Source organism: Delphinapterus leucas, chromosome X (genome assembly GCF_059928025.1).
Source record: "Delphinapterus leucas isolate spDelLeu-1000000601 "Yukka" chromosome X, BTC_Dleu_Yukka2, whole genome shotgun sequence".
Classification (NCBI taxonomy): domain Eukaryota; kingdom Metazoa; phylum Chordata; class Mammalia; order Artiodactyla; family Monodontidae; genus Delphinapterus; species Delphinapterus leucas.
Window position 1 is genome coordinate 44,235,558 of NC_143150.1, and position 13,644 is coordinate 44,249,201.

Below are 13,644 nucleotides of genomic sequence, written 5' to 3' on the forward strand. Positions count from 1 at the left end.
AATCAAAGAGAAAATAAAAAATACCTAGAGACAAATGACAATGAAAACATGACGATCCAACACCTATGGGATACAGCAAAATCACTTCTAAGAGGGAAGTTTACAGGAATAAATCTTACCTCAAGAAACAAGAAAAATCTCAAGTAAACAACCTAACCTTACACCTAAAGTAACTAGAGAAAGAAAAACAAACAAAACCCAAAGTCAGTAGAAGGAAAGAAATCATAAAGATCAGAGAAGAAATAAATGAAATAGATACAAAGAAAACAATAACAAAGATCAATGAAATGAAAAGCTGATTCCTTTAGAAGTTAAACAAAATTGATAAACCTTTAGCCAGAAGCATCAAGAAAAATAAGGGAGAGGGCTCAAATTAGTAAAATAGGAAGCAAAAAAGGAGACATTACAACAGGCACTACAGAAATACAAAGAATCAAAAGAGACTACTACAAGCAACTATACGCAAGTAAAATGGACAACCTAGAAGAAATGGACAAATTCTTAGAAAGATACAACCTTCCAAGACTGAACCAAGAAGAAATAGAAAATATGAACAGAACAATCACAAGTAATGAAATTGAAACTGTGATTAAAAATCTTCCAACAGGGGCTTCCCTGGTGGCGCAGTGGTTGAGAGTCTGCCTGCCAATGCAGGGGACACGGGTTCATGCCCCGGTCTGGGAAGATCCCACATGCTGCGGAGCGGCTGGGCCCATGAGCCATGGCCGCTGAGCCTGCGCATCCGGAGCCTGTGCTCCACAACGGGAGAGGCCACAGCAGTGAGAGGCCCGCGTACCGCAAAAAAAAAAAAAAAAAAAAAAATCTTCCAACAAACAAAAGTACAAGACCAGATGGCTTCACAAGTGAATTCTATCAAACATTTAGAGAAGAGTTAACACCTACATTTCTGAAACTCTTCCGAAAAATTGCAGAGGAAGAAACACCCCCAAGCTCATTCTACAAGGCCACCATCACCCTGATACCAAAACCTGACAAAGACACCACAAAAAAAGAAAATTACAGGCCAATATCACTGATGAACATAGATGCAGAAGTCCTCAACAAAATACTAGCAAAAGGGAATCCAACAACACATTAAAAGGCTCGTACACCATGATCAAGTGGGATTTATCCCCGGGATGCAAGGATTGTTCAATATCTGCAAATCAATCAGTGTGAAACACCACATTACTAAATTGAAGAATAAAAACCATCATCTCAATAGATGCAGAAAGCTTTTGACAAAATTTAACACCAATTTATGATAAAAGCTCTCCAGTAAGTGGGCACAGAGGGAACCTACCTCAATATAATAAAGGCCATATATGACAAACCCACAGCAAACATCATTCTCAATGGTGAAAAACTGAAAGAATTTCCTCTAAGATCAGGAAAAAGACAAGGATGCCCACTCTCACCACTGTTATCCAACATAGTTTTGGAAGTCCTAGCCAGGGCACAGAGAAGAAAAATAATAAAAGGAATCCAAATTGGAAAAGATGACGTAAAACTGTCACTGTTTGCAGATGACATGATACTATACATAGAAAATCCTAAAGATACTACCAGAAAACTACTAGAGCTTATCAGTGAATTTGGTAAGGTTGCAGGATACAAAATTAATACACAGAAATCTCTTGCATTCCTAAACACTAACAATGAAAGGTCAGAAAGAGAAATCATTTACCCCATTTACCATCACATCAAAAAGAATAAAATACCTAGGAATAAACCTACCTCATGAAGCAAAAGAACTGTACTCAGAAAACTATAAGATACTGATGAAAGAAATCAAGATTACACAAACAGATGGAGAGATATACCATGTTCTTTGATTGAAAAAATCGATATTGCCAAAATGCCTAAACTACCCAAAGTAACCTAATATTCCATGCAATCCCTATCAAATTACCAATGGCATTTTTTATAGAATTAGAGCAAAAAATTTTATAATTTGTATGGAAACACAAAAGACCACGAACAGCCACAGCAACTTCGAGAAAGGAAAACAGAGCTGGAGGAAACAGGCTCCCTGACTTCAAAATATACTACAAAGCTACAGTAATCAAAACAGTATGTTACTGGCACAAAAACAGAAATATAGATCAACGGAACAGGATAGAAAGGCCAGTGAGAAACCTACTCACCTATGGTCACCTAATCTATGACAAAGGAGGCAAGAATATCCAATGGAGAAAAGACAGTGTCTTCAATAAGTGGTGCTGGAAAAACTGGGCAGCTACATGTAAATGAATGAAATCACAACACTCCCTAACACCATACATAAAAATAAACTCAAAATGGATTAAAGACCTAAATGTAAGGCCGGATACTATAAAACTCTTAGAGGAAAACATCAGAAGAACACTCTTTGACATAAATCACAGCAAGATCTTTTTTGATCCACCTCCTAGAATAATGGAAATAAAAATAAACAAATGGGACCTAATGAAACTTCACAGGTTTTGCACAGCAAAGCAAACCATAAACAAAATGAAAAGACAACCCTGAGAATGGGAGAAAATATTTGCAAATGAAGCAACTGACAAGGAATTATTCTCCAAAATATACAAACAGCTCATGCAGCTCAATAAAAAAAAAGAACACCCAATCAAAAAATGGGGGGAAGATCTAAGTAGACATTTCTCCAAAGAAGACATTCAGATAGCTAAGAGGCAGATGAAAAGGTGTTCAACATCACTAATTATTAGAGAAATGCAAATCAAAACTACAATGAGGTATTACCTTACACCAGTCAGAATGGCCATCATCAAAATATCTACAAACAGTAAATGCTGGAGAGGGTGCGGAGAAAAGGGAACCCTCCTACACTGTTGGTGGGAAGGTAAATTGGTAAAGCCACTATGGTGAACAGTATGGAGTTCCTTAAAAAACTAAATATAGAGCTACCATATGATCCAGAAATCCCACTCCTGGGCATATATCCAGAGAAAATGATAATTCGAAAAGATACACGCACCCCAATGTTCACTGCAGCACTATTTACAATAGCCAGGATATGGAAGCAACGTAAATGTCCATCAACAGAGGAATGCATAAAGAAGATGTGGTACATATATACAATGGAATATTACTCAGCCATAAAAAAGAATGAAATAATGCCATTTGTAGCAACATGCATGGACCTAGAGATTGTCATACTGAGTGAAGTAAGTCAGACACATAAAGACAAATATATGAAATCACTTATATGTGGAATCTAAAAAAAGGGTACAAATGAACTTATCTACAAAACAGAAATAGTGTTACAGATGTAGAAAACAAACTTATGGCTGTCATGTGGTAAGGGGAGGGATAAATTGGGAGACTGGGATTGACATATACACACTACTATATATAAAACAGATAACTAATAAGGACTTGTTGTATAGCACAGGGACCTCTACTCAGTACTCTGTAATGGCCTATACGGGAAAGGAATCTAAAATAGAGTGGATATATGTATATGTATAACTGATTCACTTTGCTGTACACCAGAAACTTAAACACAACATTGTAAATGAACTGTACTCCAATAAAATTTTTTTTAAATTAAAAAATATGCCAGTATCACATCTAATACAAATACCACACCTAATGCAATACTCCATAATAAAAGTATCATTGTTAAAAAACATCCAATGCATTGCCATGATAAATACACTGAATAAACTAGGAATAGAAGGGAACTTCCTCCACATGATAAAAGCATTTATGAAAAACCCTCAGCTAACAACATACTTAAGGATGAAAAACTTATAAGGAAACTCCTAAGATCAGAAACAAAAGAATATCTATCTTCACCACATCAATTCAAAATTGAAATGGAAGTTCTATCCAAGCCAATTAGGCAAGAAAAAGGAATAAAAGTCATATAAATTGGAAAGCAAGAAGTAAAACTCTATTTGCTGATGAATGATCCTGTGCATTAAAAAATCCAAAGAATCTACAGAAAGCTACGAGAGCTAATAAACCAATTCATCCAAATTATAGGGCATAATATCAACACACAAAGAATAGTTTTGTTTCTGCATGCCTGCAATGAATAATCTGAAAAGGAAATTAATTTAAATTTCATTTAAAATAGCAACTAAATAAAATCTTTAGAAATTAAATGAAGGAAGGAGATGCAAGATTCATACTCTGGAAAGTAAAAAACACGACAGAAAGAAATTAAATGAGACCTAAGTATTTGTGAGACTCCCCATGTTTATGATTTGAAGACTTAATATTGTTAAGATGGCAATACTTTCCTTATTGATATATGGATTCAATGCTATCTCTATGAAAATGCCAATGACCTTTTTTAATATATGGAAAAACTAAACCTCAAAATCCTATGCAACAGCAAGGGTCCCCAGATAGCCAAAACAATCCTGAAAAATAATAAAATTGAAAGTCTTACATTTCCCAATTTCAAAACTTACTACAAAGCTACAGTACTTAAAAGAGTATGATATTGGCATAAGAATATACATATAGACCAACGAAATAGAATTGAGTGTCCAGAAATAAACCTACACATTAGTGGCTAAAACAATTTCAAGAATAATGCCAAGAGCATTCAATGGGAAAGAACAGTCTCTTCAAAAATTATGCCAGGACAACTGAATATCCACATGTAAAATGATGAATTTGGATCCTTGCCTCATACAATACACAAAAATTAACTCAAAGTGGATCAGTGACCTGAACATAAGAGCTAAAACTATAAAACTCTTGGGCAAAAGACAGAGATAATTCTTCATGACTTTGTATCTATCAATGGTTTCTTAAATAAGACATGAAAAGTACAAGCTTCAAAAGGAAAAAATAAATTGGACTTTAACAAAATCTTTTGTGCATCAAAGGATATTATCAAAAAATGAAACAACAACTCACTGTTGGGAGACAATATTTGCAACTCATGTATTTGATGAAGAGCCACTGACCAGTACATATAAAGAAAGTCTACAACCCCCAAACAAACCCAATTAATAATAGGCAAAGTACTTGAATAGACATTTCTTCAAATAAATATACAAATGGCTAATAAGTGTACAAAAACCTGATCAACATCAGTAGCCATTAGGAAAATCCAAATGAAAACCACAATGAGATACAACTTCACACTAACTAGGATGCCTATATTAATAATTTTTTTAAATGGCATTTAATAAGTATTGTTGAGAATGTGGAGAAAGTGGAACCCTTGTACATTGCTGATGCGAATGTAAAATGTTACAGTCACTGTGGAAAAGAGTTTGGCCATACCTTAGTAAATTAAACATAGAATTACCATATGACCCACCATATGACTTCAATATATCTGAGGTGTTAAAATTTCCAGGGGTGGGTATGGGTAATGGGGAAAATATTGTCTAAAAAGCCTCCTTAGAAGGGTAAGAAATACAAGGTATTATAATTTCAAAATGGCTTTTTTTCAATTAGACCAGTGAATGGCAAACAGTGACATCTCACAATTTCAAGTATTTATTGATCATTATTATATTTGTGATTGGGTGATATGGCTTTTTAAATTCCTTATAAATTTTTGGAGGTAGTAGTGTTTATTGATTTTCAAGAGCTTTTACATAATATATTAGATGTATTAACAGTTTGACATACATATTGTTATATGGACACTATTTTGTGCAGCCAAATCTCTTAATCTCTTTTGTATTTTCCCCTTTTACTGTCATATGTAGGGAGTCCTTTACCATGCCAATATTATGTAACTTTTTAAATAGACTTCATTTTTGGGAGCAGATTTAGGTTCACAGTAAAACTGAACAGAAGGTACAGAGATTACCCATATGCCCCTTGCCCCCACACATTAGCCTACCCCATTATCAACATCCCCCCACAAGAATGGTACATTTGTTACAACTGATGAACCTACATTGACATATCATTATCACCTAAAATCTATAATTTACATTAAGGTTAACTATTCATGTATATTATATGGGTTTGGATAAATGTATATTGACATGTATCCACCATTATAATATCATACAAAATGTTTCACTGCCCTAAAAGTCCTCCGTGCTCCACCTATTAATAACTCTCTCCCCCTTAACCCATGGCAATCACTGAAATTTTTACTGTTTCCAGTTTTGCCTTTTCCAGAATGTCAAATAGTAGTAATTATATATTATATACACTTTTCAGATTTACTTCTTTCACTTAGTAATATGCATTTAAGTTTCCTCCATGTCTTTTCATGTCTTGATAGATTATTTCTTTTAGTAATGATAATTTTCCATTGTCTGGATTTACCAAAGCTTATTTATCAATTTACCTGGACACCTTGGTTGCGTCCAAGATTTAGCAATTATGAATAAAGCTGCTATAAACAATCTTGTGCAGGTTTTTGCGTGGGCACAAGTTTTCACCTGCTTTGGGTAAATTCTAAGGAATATGATTGCTGGATGATATGGTAGGAGTATGTTTAGCTTTGTAAGAAACAGCCAAACAGCCTTCAAGAGTGTCTGTACCATTCTGCATTCCCTGTAACATTGAGCAAGAATTCCTGTTCCTCCACATCCTCAACAGCATTTGGTTTTGTCAGTGTTCTGGATTTTGGTCATTCTAATAGGTGTGTAGTAGAATCTCATAATTGTTTTAAATTGCATTTCCCTGATAAGATACGATGTTGAGCATCTTTTCATATGTTTATTTGCCTTGTATATCTTTTTTGGTGAGGTGTCTGTTAATTGGGTTGACCCATTTAATTGGATTGTTTGCTACTTACTGTTGAGTTTTTAGAGTTATTTGTATATTTTGGGTAATAGTCCTCTATCAGATATGATTTTTACAAATATTTTCAACCACTTTGTGACTTGTCTTCTCATTCTCTTGACAGTGTCTTTTGCAGAGCAGAATTTTAAAATTTCAACAAAGTCCAGATTATCAATTATTTCTTTCATGGACTGTGCTTTTAGTGTTGTTTAAAAAGTCATCACTAAACCCAAGGTCATCTAGATTTTCTCTTATGTCAGCTTATAGGAGTTTTATAGTTTTTCATTTAAAATTTAGCTCTGTGATCTATTCTGAGTTAATTTTTGTGAAGGATATAAAGTCTGTACCTAATAGATTAAGTTTCTTGCATGTGGATGTCCAGATATTTCAGCACCATTTATTGAGGAGACTAACTTTTCTCCATCCTATTGCATTTAGCCCTTTGTCAAAGATCAGTTGACTATATTTATGTGGTATGTTTCTGGACTCTCTACCCTGTTCCATTTATCTATTTGTCTATTCTTTTGCCAGTATCACACCATCTTGATTACAAAGTCTTGAAGTCAGGTAATATCAGTCCTCTCACTCTGTTCTCCTTCAGTATTGAGTTGGCTATTCTGGGTCTTTTGCTTCTTCATGTAAACTTAATATCATATAAACTTGCTAGGATTTTGATTGGGACTGCATTGAACCTATAAATAAGGTTGGGAATAACTGACATCTTGACAGTATTGAGTCATCCTACCCATAAACGTTGAGTGTTTCTCCATTTATTTAGCTCTTCTTTGAATTCTTTCGTAGGGGTTTTGTAGTTTTCCTCATATAGATCTTACACATATTATGTTAGATTTATACACAAGTATTTCATTTTTTAGGTGCTAACGTAAATCTGTAATTTCAAGTTCCACTTTTTCATTGTTGGTGTTTAGGGAAAAAATGGACATTGTAATATTAATCTTGTATCCTGCAACTTTGCTATAATCACTTATTAGTTTCAGAAGCTTTTTGTTGATTCAGATTTTCTACGTAGACAATATCATTTGTGAACAAATATTTTCTTTTCCTTTTTGGCCATGGCATGTGACTTGTGGGATCTCAGTTCTCTGACCAGGGATTGAACCCAGGCCATGGCAGTGAAAGCCTGGAGTCCTAACCACTAGGTCATCAGGGAACTCCCCAGTTTTATTATTATTATTTTTTGCTCTAAATCTGTATCCCTTTTATTTCCTTTTCTTGTTTTATTGCATTAGCAAGGACTTCCAATATGATGTTAAAAGCAGTGATGAAAGGAAACAGCTTTACCCTGTTCCTGATCTCTCTGGGAAAGGTTCTAGTTTCTCACCATTATATATGATACTAGCTGTAGACTTTTTGTAGATACTTTTTACCAATCTAAGGAAGTTCCCCTCTTTTCTTAGTTTGAAAGTTTTTATCATGAATGGGTGTTACATTTCTATCAAATGCTTTTTTCTGTATCTACTGACATGATCATGTGATGTTTCTTTTTTAGCTTGTTGATGTGATGGATTACATTAATTGATTTTTGAGAATTGAAGCAGGCTTTCATACATCGAAAAATCCCACTTAGTCATGGTATATAACTTTTTGTACAAAGATCTTGATTTACTTTTGTAACAAAGGAGAAAGGGTTTTAAAAAAATTAACCCATCTGATTGTTTTAGGTGTATGTTTTGGGTGGGAACCTGGGCTTATTTTCTATCAATAGTTAATCTGTTGTCACAATATGTCTAGGATATTTCATTCCATTCTCCTCTCATTCAGAATGTCACTTTATCTACTGTTTCTGCAATGAGCCTGTATTTTCATGACTTCTGCATTTAAATTCTTCACCTTATTCCATATATTAGTAACAATCTTTCTAGTAAACAAATTAAGAATACCAGAGCTGGTGGACTTCTAAATGGAGTTTTTGCTTCCCTCTGAAGAGATCAGATTTTTGTCCACATATCCTATAATGAAATATTCCATGTCAATACTCTTGCTAAAGTGAATATATGAACTATTTTTCAATAGGTGGCAAACTGTTTGTTACCAGTTTGCAAAGACATAACTAGCTTTCATCAAAATGTAAACGTACTCATAGCTACTTTCATCAAGAAAATTTTGCTACAAAAATAATGTGTGCTTTGATGTAGTCCATTCAAATTTTGGCACAAATTCCTTGTTTTCATTTTAGACTGGCACTTTGGGTAGCATCACTCAAGAATGATCATATGAAAGTAACATCAGCAAGATGGTGAAACAGGTGGTCCCTGGATTCAGTCACCCTCTCAGAAAGACAACTAGCATTTATCAGAGACAAGACACTTTTGTGAATATCCCAGAACCTGGGGGTGAGGCTGAAGCATTCCCTTGGACAAAAAAAAAAAAAAAAAAGGCCAGAAAACCTACATTAGAAAAGATAGACGAGCAATTTCACTTTCATTGCATTGCCCCACCTCCAGACCAGCAGAATGCCACACTGAGGGTCCCTCTGGGTTTATGGCTACTCCAGCATGAAAAAGAGAGCTCAAGGTGGACATCCAGCTTCCCCAGCAGTGTTAGACAATTCCTGGGAGTCCCACTTCAGTCTTACTTCATAGGTATCACTGGGGGAACCAGTGGGCCTAGACTACAGGGGATCTGCTAGAGATGAAAAGGGGGTGACGCTCATGGCAAGCAGCAAGCAGATCTTGGCAGACTGTATTCCAACTGGCAGCAGCTCCTGTGCAGAGAGCTCAGCCATCTGCAGAACCGTGCCAGTGGACTCAAGTTGGCAGGGAGCTTGGCTGGCAGTTCTGCCTGGTTTAGGTCCTCAGCCAATAGGCTGTCCCCATGGAGTCCATCATATGAGCTCACTTCACAGAGTGGCAAGCCAGTAGCTCTGCCCAACTTCTAAGCATAGTCTCCAGTCCCACCCAACCAGTAAGCCTGGCTAGGGACCCCAAGCAACTACAGAGCCCATCCTATGGCCCACTGAGGCAGTGAGTCAAGCCAGCAGTCCTGCCCAACTTTGGAGCATGGCTTCCAGTCTCTCCTGAGCTGGGTGCCCAAACAGCAACCTCAGATTACAGCCAATGACCCCCATCCAGGCAGAGAGCCAAACCAACAGCCCCATCAAACTACAGAATATAGCATCTGGTCCTGCTTGACCAGGGAATATAAGCTGTGACACCATGTGGCCATGGCACACAGTCTATAGCTCCACACAGGCAGAGAGCCAAGCTGAATTCCCCACCAAATTGTTGGGCATAGCCTCCAGCCCTGCCCAATCAGGAAGCCTGGCCAGAGGTCCTGGACTGTGGACCACATTCTTCAGCCCCACTTGGGCAGGAAGCCAAGCAAGTAACCCTGCCCAACTGTGGAGGACAGCCTCTGCCTCACCCCACCCTCCTCTAAGTGGGGAACCTGAATAATAACCTTGGACAGCCACAGAGCCCATTCTACAGGGCTATACTTGAATGGGTGGTCAAACCAGCAGCCCCACCTAACTGTGGAACAGGGCTTGCAGCTTCACCCAACAAGGGTGCCTGGGTAGCAACCCTGCTCAGCCATAATGTCCAGCCTATGGTACTGCCCAATTGGTGAACACAGCCTACTGCCTCATATGGGTAAGGAGCCTAACCACCAGCTCTGCCTAATCATGGAGCATCTACCATTGCCTCACTTGTCTAGGGAGAACAGAAAGCCATCCCACCCAACTGCACAGCACATCCTACAACCTCACAGAACTGCAGAGTATAGCTGGTGGCCATGCCAGACTAGGGAGCCTGGGCAGGTACCCAACTGGAGAGCCTACCCTATGGCCCTGGCCAACTGTAAGGCAAAGCTTGTGGCTTTTCCTGATTATAGACAGCCTGAGGCCTGGTCTAATCATGAAACCCAGACTACTGGCCCACCTGACTCTAGAGCCCAGCTAGCAGGTATGTCCAACCAGGGAGCCCTGACAGCAGCCCTGCCCTAACATGGAGGCCAGCCAGCAGGCTTAACTGACCATGGAGCACAGCCACTGGTCACCACTCCCCTGATCTCAGAGTATGGGAGGTGGTCCTGCCACAATAGAGACCCTGATAGCAAGCCCTCTCTGCCCATGGACACTGTAAGTGATACATCCAGAACCCCAAACTGGACTAACTGACTGATAAACAACTTTCCCTGCTAAATTGAATCTGTAAAGGTTAGAAGAAGAGACCATTTCCTCAGTTACACAGATACCAACATACGAACACAAGGATCATGAAGGATCATGTAAACATGACACTACCAAAGAAAACTAATAAAGCTCCAATAACTGACCCTAAAAAAATGGAGATCTAAGAAATAACTGATGACAAATAATTCAGAATAATCCTCTTAAAGAAGTTCAGTGAACTACATGAAAACACAACTGGAAAACTGAAAAAAACTAGGAAAACAATACATGAAAATAATTAGAAATTCCACAAAGAAATACAAACCATTAAAAACAACAACAACAGAAATCCTAGAGCTGAAAAATACAATGACTGAACTGAAGAATTCAATACAGAGCTTCAGCAACAGACTTGATGAAGCAAAATAAAAAATTAGTGAACTTGAAGACATGTCATTTGAAATTATCAGGTCAGAGGAGCAAAAAGAAAAAAGAATGAAAAAGAGAGAAGAAAGCATACAGGACTTAAAGAACACCTTAAGGTGAAACAATACATCTGGGATTGTGGGAATCCCAGAAGAAGCGAGAAAGAAAGGGACAAATGTTTATTTAAAGAAATGATGGCTGAAAATGTCCAAACTTGGGGAGGGAAAAGGACATCGAGATTCACAAGGCCCAAAATTCCTTACATAGGATGAACATGAAAAGGGCTACACCAAGATACATTATAATTAAATTGTAAAAAGTTAAAGACAAAGAATTTTGAAAGCAAAAGGGAAAAGAAATTCGTTACATACAAGGGAGCCCCATAAGATTATCAGTGGATTTTGCAGCAGAAACCTTACAAGCCAGGAGAGTACAGGAAGATACATTTAAAATACTGAAAGAAAAAAGTCAACCAAGAGTACTATATCCAGCAAAGCTGTCCTCAGATATAAAGGAGAGATAAAGATGTTCCCAAACAAACAACTGATGAGGGAGTTCATCAGCACTAGACTTGGCTTCCAAGGAATGCTAAAGGGAGTTCTTCAAGCTGAAAAGAAATGATACCATTTAACAGTGTAAAACATATGAATGAGTAAAACTCATTGCTGAAGGTACATATTCAGATTCTCTAATACTGTAATGGTGATGTATAAAACACTTTCAACTCTAAAATTTTTTTTAAAAACCTTATATATATGACAGCAAGAGAAGAAAGGAAGAGACTACAAAAGCCAGAAAACAACAGAACGGCACCTGTAAGTCCTAACCTATCAATATTATTTTAAAGAGAAATGGATTGAATTCTCCAATCAAGAGACACAGAGAACATAGGCAAAACATTTTCTGACATAAATCATAGCAATACTTTCTTAGATCAGTCTCCCAAAGCAAAAGAAATAAAAGCCAAAGGAACAAATAGGCTCTAGTAAAACTTATAAGCTTTTGCACAGCAAAGGAAACCATAAACAAAAAGAAAAGACAACCTACAGACTGGGAGAAAATATTTGCAAATGATGCAACCAACAGGGGATTAATCTCCAAAATATACAAACAGTTCAATATAAAAAACAAACAACCCAATCAAAAATTGGGCAGAAGGGCTTCCCTGGTGGCACAGTGGTTGAGAATCTGCCTGCTAATGCAGGGGACACAGGTTCGAGCCCTGGTCTGGGAAGATCCCACATGCCGCGGAGTGGCTGGGCCCGTGAGCCACAACTACTGAGCCTGCGCATCTGGAGCCTGTGCTCCACAACAAGAGAGGCCTGCACACCACGATGAAGAGTGGCCCCCGCTTGCCACAACTAGAGAAAGCCCTCGCACAGAAATGAAGACCCAAGACAGCCAAAAATAAATAAATAAATAAATAAATAAAATTGGGCAGAAGACCTAAATAGACATTTCTCCAAAGAAGACACACTGATGGTCGAAAGGCATGTGAAAGGGAATACTCAACATTGCTAATTATTAGCATAATGCAAATCAAAACTATAATGAGGTATCACCCCACACCAGTCAGAATGACCATTATCAAAAAGTCAACAAACAGGGGCTTCCCTGGTGGCGCAGTGGTTGAGAGTCTGCCTGCCGATGCAGGGGAGCAGGGGACACGGGTTTGTGCCCTGGTCCAGGAAGATCCCACGTGCCGCGGAGCAGCTGAGCCCATGAGGCATGGCTGCTGGGCCTGCGCGTCCGGAGCCTGTGCTCCGCAACAGGAGAGGCCACAACAGTGAGAGGCCTGCGTACTGCAAAAAAAGAAAAAAAACAATTGGGCAGAAGACCTAAATAGACATTTCTCCAAAGAAGACACACAGATGGTCAAAAGGCATGTGAAAAGGAATACTCAACATTGCTAATTATTAGCAAAATGCAGATCAAAACTATAATGAGGTATCACCCCACACCAGTCAGAATGACCATTATCAAAAATTCTACAAATAGGGGCTTCCCTGGTGGCACAGTGGTTGAGAGCCCACCTGCTGATGCAGGGGACACGGGTTCGTGCCCCGGTCCGGGAAGATCCCACATGCCGCAGAGTGGCTGGGCCTGTGAGCCATGGCTGCTGAGCCTGCGCGTCCAGAGCCTGTGCTCTGCAATGGGAGAGGCCACGACAGTGAGAGGCCCGTGCACCGCAAAAAAAAAAAAAAAAAAAAAAAAAAGGTCTACAAATAATAAATGCTGCAGAGGATGTGGAGAAAAGGGAACACTTGTACACTGTTGGTGGGAATGTAAACTGGTACAGCCACTATGGAGAGCAGTATGGAGGTTCCTTAGAAAACTAAAAATAGAGCTACCATATATTCCAG

General features: G+C 38.2%; 2 protein-coding genes across 5 annotated transcripts in view; both read right to left on the reverse strand.

Annotated features, from left to right (window-relative positions):
* ARMCX5 (armadillo repeat containing X-linked 5) overlaps positions 1-13,644 on the reverse strand; it is a 149,686-nt gene that overhangs the window by 61,030 nt on the left and 75,012 nt on the right. The gene's annotated exons all lie outside the window — the stretch shown is intronic.
* Positions 1-13,644, reverse strand: part of GPRASP1 (G protein-coupled receptor associated sorting protein 1) — a 72,698-nt gene that overhangs the window by 41,583 nt on the left and 17,471 nt on the right. For all 3 annotated transcript variants that reach the window (XM_089904255.1, XM_089904254.1, XM_089904253.1), the window contains one exon: positions 1-13,644. This exon is cut by the window's left edge and continues 41,583 nt beyond it; it is cut by the window's right edge and continues 15,851 nt beyond it. The gene's annotated coding sequence lies outside the window, so the exon portion shown is untranslated.